General features: G+C 47.8%; 1 long non-coding RNA gene across 1 annotated transcript; it reads left to right on the top strand.

Moving 5' to 3' along the window:
- The first annotated feature begins 795 nt into the window (after positions 1 to 795).
- On the top strand, positions 796 to 6190 carry LOC121824100 (uncharacterized). Its single transcript, XR_006065891.2, has 3 exons — positions 796 to 983; positions 4208 to 4323; positions 5540 to 6190. It is a non-coding gene; the product is annotated as an uncharacterized LOC121824100 (long non-coding RNA).
- The last annotated feature ends 373 nt before the right edge of the window (positions 6191 to 6563 follow it).

Below are 6563 nucleotides of genomic sequence, written 5' to 3'. Positions count from 1 at the left end.
AAAGGAAATGCTTCTTCCAGAACTTTCGTAGGCTGCTGGAATAAGCTGGTTATTCCACACATGGGGGTCCGAGGGTGAGCTTCATGAGGTGAGAACTGTGTCGTTCCGTGGAACAGGAGCTGCTTTCTGATTCCGTAGGCCTGGCCGCACTGCCTTGTCTTCTGTGACCCCCAAGGTCATACTCACAGGCATGATGTCTGGTCTCACTGAGGATGGAGCTAACACTGTCCACATTGATTATGCCAGTCGACCCTGTACGGTCGCCCTGCAGACTCAGGACAACCCTCAAAAGTTATTTTCTCCCTCTCTGTCAAAGCCTTGGGAAGAAAAGGAAACACAGAAATCATACTAAATCCTGAAGGAGAGTAAACAACCTCTCCTGATGACCTTTGACCTCCTGCTGTATTAAGACCCCAGGGGCGGTTAAGGTCCCAGGCTTAGCATATGACCCCCCTCTGTGTCGAGCTGAAGTGGCCCTTTGTTTTAGGTTTCTCTTGCTGTGATAAAATGCCACAACCCAGGCAACTTATAAAAGAAAGCATTTAATTTCAGTTTACAGTTTCAAGGGTTCGAGTCACAATGGAGGAGCAAAGGCCGGGAGGCAGGAAGAGCTGAGAACTTACACCTTTATCTGCAAGTGTGTGTGTGTGTGTGTGGGGGGGATGATAACTGGAAATAACATGGGCTTTTGAAACTTTAAAGTCAGCCTCCAGTGAGGTACCTCCTCCAACAAGGACACCCCCACCCCACCCCACCCCACCCCACCCCACCCCCCACCTCCATCCTTCTCCAACAGCTCTATCAACTACCAACTACTCAAATCTATGAGCCTGGGGGGGGGGCACCTTCATTCAAACCACCATATCCTCTGTGGCCAGACCAGCAATCGGTGCCAACTGTGCCCTCCAGGGTGACCCAAAAGCTGGACATGGCACACTTCATTCTCAGGAATTCCCTGTTGTAGAGGAGGCAAGGATTCCTAGGTAAGACACTAACTGTCATGCAGGGCAGCATACGGTTTTGTTTTTGTTTTTTTTTTTTCTTTCTCTTTTTTCCTTCACAGGTCTGTAAGTCGGAAGTTCAGGTTTAAGAGGCCACAGGGGTTTCCTGTGTCCCAAAGAAGCCAAGAAGTGTTTTTTTCTTCCTCTCCTGGCCCTTGGCCTCCTGTCTCTCGCTGCTCTCCTGCTTCCATTGTGGCTTCCACACTCATGTCCTGCTCAGTACTCTCTCAGCCTCTGTCCCAAAGGTTACTCAAGGTGGGCAGAGTGACCCTGTCTGTGCTCCTCAGATTCTGCTGGGCCTAGGAGACAGGTCACGGAAGTTCAGATGTTAGTCTCAGCACACCCAGGCCTGAGAACCACACTTGAAAGAGTTCACCGTCGTGGGCCTGGCTCACGAAGGTGGGCCTCCCTGGTGAGATTCTAACACTTTGGCACGTTCTGTTCTGCTTGCCTCCTCTGCAATGTGGGGAAAACACCAGAAGGGGCAGCTGATACAAAACGGGAGGTGTCCTGGGCCCACTCAGAGCTGGGGATTGATTGGTTTGCATCCGTAAAAGCGGAGAATCTCAGAGACCAACATAGCAGAGGGTATGTGCAGTGTGGCTTCAGATTTGCTCTGGCAGAGGCCTCTGGATAGAACTCTCCAGAATTAGCACCAGCCCCAGAAACAGGGGTGCTTTCTGAGAGCACATAGGTAGCAATGCCTTGGGGGCGCCCACGCACCCCATCCTGACCACTGCTGCTCGTTTTTGTTGCCCCTTGATCTCCTGGAGACAGCCCTCGGACTAGCAGCATCTTCCAACAACCAACAAAGGTGCAGACATCCATCCCCACCACCGGGGTCTTAAAGGGTCTTTGGGGAAGCTAGGAAACATTTTGGTCATTGTGATCCAGTCCTCCGTGAGAGCATAGACCTCCCTCTGTGATCCACAATAAGGTCACTTAGAAAACGAAGACTGACGGGAACATCCGTCACCATCACGAGGACAGTGTAGCCTGACAGGCAGGTGAACAGCTGGGCTCTGAAGCTTCCCGCTCAGGGCTGACTCACCCAACACCTTCACCTATCTTCCGGTTATTTAAAGTGTGTTCCCACTGGCCACTCCTCCCAGTGTGGAGGCAAACTGCGGGCAGCACTCACCACCTTAACATCTAGGTCGAAGCAGTAGGCAAGTGCCGGAAAACAGGTTGCTCTCCCTTCAAGATGGCCACAGGGCCTCTGTTTCTGTACTGTTTTTCACAAGTGATTCCATAATCGAGTTGGCACAATTTTCAAGCATAAAACAAATGCAGCAGTAGCGTTATTTCTCTTCTTGTTGCTGCCCTAGAAGAAGTAGACCTGGGGCCGGTGAGATGGTTTTGTGAGTCAATGTCCTGACTGTCACACAAGAGGACCCGGGTTCCATCCCAGGGACCTACTCCGAGGAGGAGAGAACTGACTCCTACAAGCTATCTTCTGGCCTCCACGTGGGCATCGTGGCATGCCCACACACCCCCACACACTAAATACGTTTACATTTTTATAAAGTGGTAGATCTGGCTGTTGCCGAAGAATGACAGAGGGAAGGAGACAGTGTCGCCTCTGAGGCTGCTGAGGGTGGGGCAGTCACATGACACTCACTGTCCCAGTCAGAATTTTCTTACTGGCACAGTGAACTTTTGTCCCACATTGTCTAGACAACTGCAATCTCAAGAGTTTTGTTTTGTTTTCATATATATATGAAAACATATATATATATATATATTCAGGTTTGCCAAGATGTGAGTCCTCATTTTTTATTTTTCTATGGGAATGTACCTTCTGACAGAGGGAAGGGACAGATCAGAGAGCGCCTGTCTCTCCAGCTCCAGGCTTACTTACAGATAGAGAGTCCCAAGTGCCATGGTCCCATCTTCCCACGTGAGAGATGAACTTGAGTAAGTCAGAGGAGTGGCGTGTTAAAGGGTAGGATGCGAAGTAACAGGAGATTTTCCGTGTGATAGAATTTGATGTCAGAGACAGCAAAAGCTGCTCATTCCCCATGAGTAGGGATGTAGGAATTGTCGGAGGCAGATGTCCAGCTATGTGTAATTCCACACAGATTAAAGATGCCATGCATCATCTGTGGTATAGACACCCATACCTCTACTCAAGCAAGAAATGGACAAAATGGATGCTGGAAAGATGGCTCAGCAGTTAAGAGAACTTTTTGATCTTGCAAAGAGGACATGGGTTCCGCTCTCGGCACCCATTTTTATTTTTGGGGGGTTTTTTTGCAACCATCAGTAACTCCATTTCTAGGGGATCTGACGCCCTCTTCTGCCCTCCCTGGGCACCAGGCACACACCTAGTCCACAGATGTACATGTGGACAAAACACGCATACACAAAAGAAATAAATCTAAAAAAGAAAGGAAGAAAAAGGGGCTGGAGAGGTGGCTCAGCACTTAAGAGCACTGGCTGCTCTTCCAGAGGACCCGGGTTCAATTCCCAGCACCTGTAAGTCAGCTCACAACTGTCCGCAGCTCCAGTGCCAGGGTATCTGACACCCTCACACTGATGTACAAACAGGCAACTCACCAATGCAGGGAATAGATAAATCATTAGAAATGTTTAAAAAGGAGGAAAGAAGGAGAAACTGTCAAAACGGAACACACGGGTGTGACACAAATTCCCTCAGAAAGTGTCCCTGCTCACTGGCCGTCACACCCACTGGGACCGGAAGCAGCAGGACGGTGGGGTCGGTGCAGGGCAGCCCTCTGCAGCCATGTCTGTGAGTCTGGTGACCAGTTCCACCCCACCCCACCAATGTAAGAGCAGGAGGCCAAAGGTCTGGTAGGAGGAGGCTAGGGACATAGTTCTGTGGAGTGCTTGTCTAGACTATTCTAGGCACCGGCTACAATAAATAGTTAGTACAAAAACATTTCTGTCCTACCTCACATCCCACCAAGGTTGAAAGCCATCATTTCTATCTCCCTTCTGGACCGACTTTCATATTAACATATAGATATGTAGATGGATGTGTGGATATATATGGAATAAAAATGATTGCTGGCACGTATGATGTCCATGTACATAAAGATTGCTGAATCTCACCATGAGAAGTTCAGTATAGCCATGGTCTCCTCTTTCTAGACGATACAACCAAGGTTGGTTGACATGGTGGGAAACTGAGGTTTGCTGACCTTTCTGTGAGTCCCACTGATAAGGTACTCTCTGCTTTACAGGAAGGTGTCAATAAAGCCTTGAGGTGCAGAGTGACCGGGAAGGACAGGTGCCTGGTCACCTTCCTGCTTTCATGGAAAGTCTTCAGACTCCTCACAACCAACATCGGAAGCTTCGAGTAAGCTGTGAATCACTCTTAGTGTCAGACCCATCACAGGTCCCTCAGAAAACATCCTTAAAGTGTCCTTCCTGTTGTGTGCTAGATTTTTAAAACAAACATTGAAAAAAAATCTCTCATATCTAATGGGACTAGCCTATATGCCCATTGATAGATGAATGGATACAGAAAACGTAGTATATACACACAATGGAGTTTTCTTTAGCAGTAAAAGAGGGTGAAATTAGGTTATTTGCAGAAAAAAAATGGATGTAACTAGAGATCACCACTGTCTTAGTTAGGGTTACTATTGCTGTGATGGAACACCATGACCAAAGCAACTTTGGGAGGAGAGGGTGTATTCAGCTTACACTTCTGAAGCACTATTCATCATCAAAGGAAGCCAGGACAGGAACTCAAGCAGGGCAGGAACCTGGAGGTAGGAGTTGATGCAGAGGCCATGGAGGGGAGCTGCTTACTGACTCTTACTCATCAAGGCTTGTTCAGCGTGCTTTCTTATAGAACCCAGAACCACCTGCCCAGGGAGGGCACCACCCACAATGGGCTGGGACCTCCCTCATCAATCACTAATTGAGAATATGCCTCACAGGCTTGCCTACCGTCTGATCTTACGGGACGTTTTCTTATCTGAGGTTCCCTCCCTTCAGATGACTTTAGCTTGTGTCGTGTTGATATAAAACTATCCAGCACAATCTTGTTGAGTGAAATAAGCCAGGCTCAGAAGACAAACACTCATTTTTTCTAATATGTTAAATATAGATATATACATATATTCATATACACATATATGGAATGGAAATAAAAGGGGAACTGTTTAGGTGGGAGCCCAATCGGCATCTACATATACTCCCAAAGGTTGGGATGTTGGGGATCTCCCCTGGAGCTGCCCTCTCCAAACCCTGGCCCCAAGAAAGCCCACCATGCCGCTGTTCCACCCCTGGAGGGTATTTAACGTCCTGCCCAAGACTTCCCTGTGAGGTTTTCCTTCATGGCTTCTCCTCTTCCCCTGGGGCCACCCAGGAATGCTCTGATCAGATTAAACCTGGACTTACTAATTCAGCCTGATCTGTCTTATCACATCATCGGAGTTACTCACCACTAGGGGTTTAAACTTTTCAGGAAGCTTGAGCGGAGGGAAGAGGGAAATATCTAAAGGAGGGCAGGGACAGGTACTAGGGAAGGGAGAAAGATAAAATAGCAGTTCTTTCATCTACAGGATCTAGATTTAACTCTGTGGTGTGTCTAAGATGATGAGTCCTCATTGTCAGCACAGCTGGATTGAAGCACCCAGGAGACACACTTCTGGGGATGTGTTTGGAGGTGTTTCCAGAAAGGTCTAACTGCTGCAAAGAAGACCTACCCTGAATGTGGGGCAGTACCATCACATGGGCTGAATAAAAAGAGAAAAAGAAGAAAAAGGTATCAATTACTTGTCTATTGCTGCGGTATAACACCATGACCAAGGCAACCTACAGAAGAAATGGTTTATTAGGACTTAGGATTCCAGAGGGTTAGAGTCCATGAAGGTAGAGCGAAGGCTCACATCTTGACCCAAGCACAAAAACGGAGAGACAGATCTGGCAATGGCTTGAGTCTTTAAACTCTCACAGCCCGTCTCCGGTGACACCTTCCTTCAACAAGACCATTCCTCTCCAGCCTTCCTGAACAGCGCGGCCGAGTGGGGGCCAGGCATTCAAATGCCTGAGACTATAGGGAACATCTCTCCTTCTTCCACCACGAAAGTCAACTGATGCTGGCATCCCTTTCTCTGCTTCTTGACCTGTCAGACTCAAGCAAGCTCCTGTGTCAGGCCGACATGAAACTGTACCTTCAAACTGTAAGCCAAAACAAATCCTTCCTTCCTTAAGTGTTTCCAAAAGTCATTTCATTTCTAAACTAAAATTAGAATAGAAAATCTTTTTTAGAGATGAGACTATTATTCGGCAGTAGGAGCACTTGCCTTGAATGCACAGGCTCTGGGTTCAATTCTCAGCACAGAGAGAGACAGCGGGAAGCACTCTAAAGAGACTTTAGTTTTTAGTGTTAGATTTAGTATTAGCAAGCAGCTAGTTCTACATCTGAGGACTGTTGGTGTGATCATGTTTAAGGGACCTGAGAACAGCCAGTCCACATCTATGCCAGGCAAAGACCCCAGTGGTCCCATATGAACTTTTGAAAATGCAATGCTGGGCTGGGGCGCTTGCCTAACAAGCATGGAGCATGAAGTGAAGCATATTTTC

Source organism: Peromyscus maniculatus, chromosome 19 (assembly GCF_049852395.1).
Source record: "Peromyscus maniculatus bairdii isolate BWxNUB_F1_BW_parent chromosome 19, HU_Pman_BW_mat_3.1, whole genome shotgun sequence".
Classification (NCBI taxonomy): Eukaryota; Metazoa; Chordata; class Mammalia; order Rodentia; family Cricetidae; genus Peromyscus; species Peromyscus maniculatus.
This window is presented reverse-complemented; position numbering and strand designations above follow the sequence as displayed.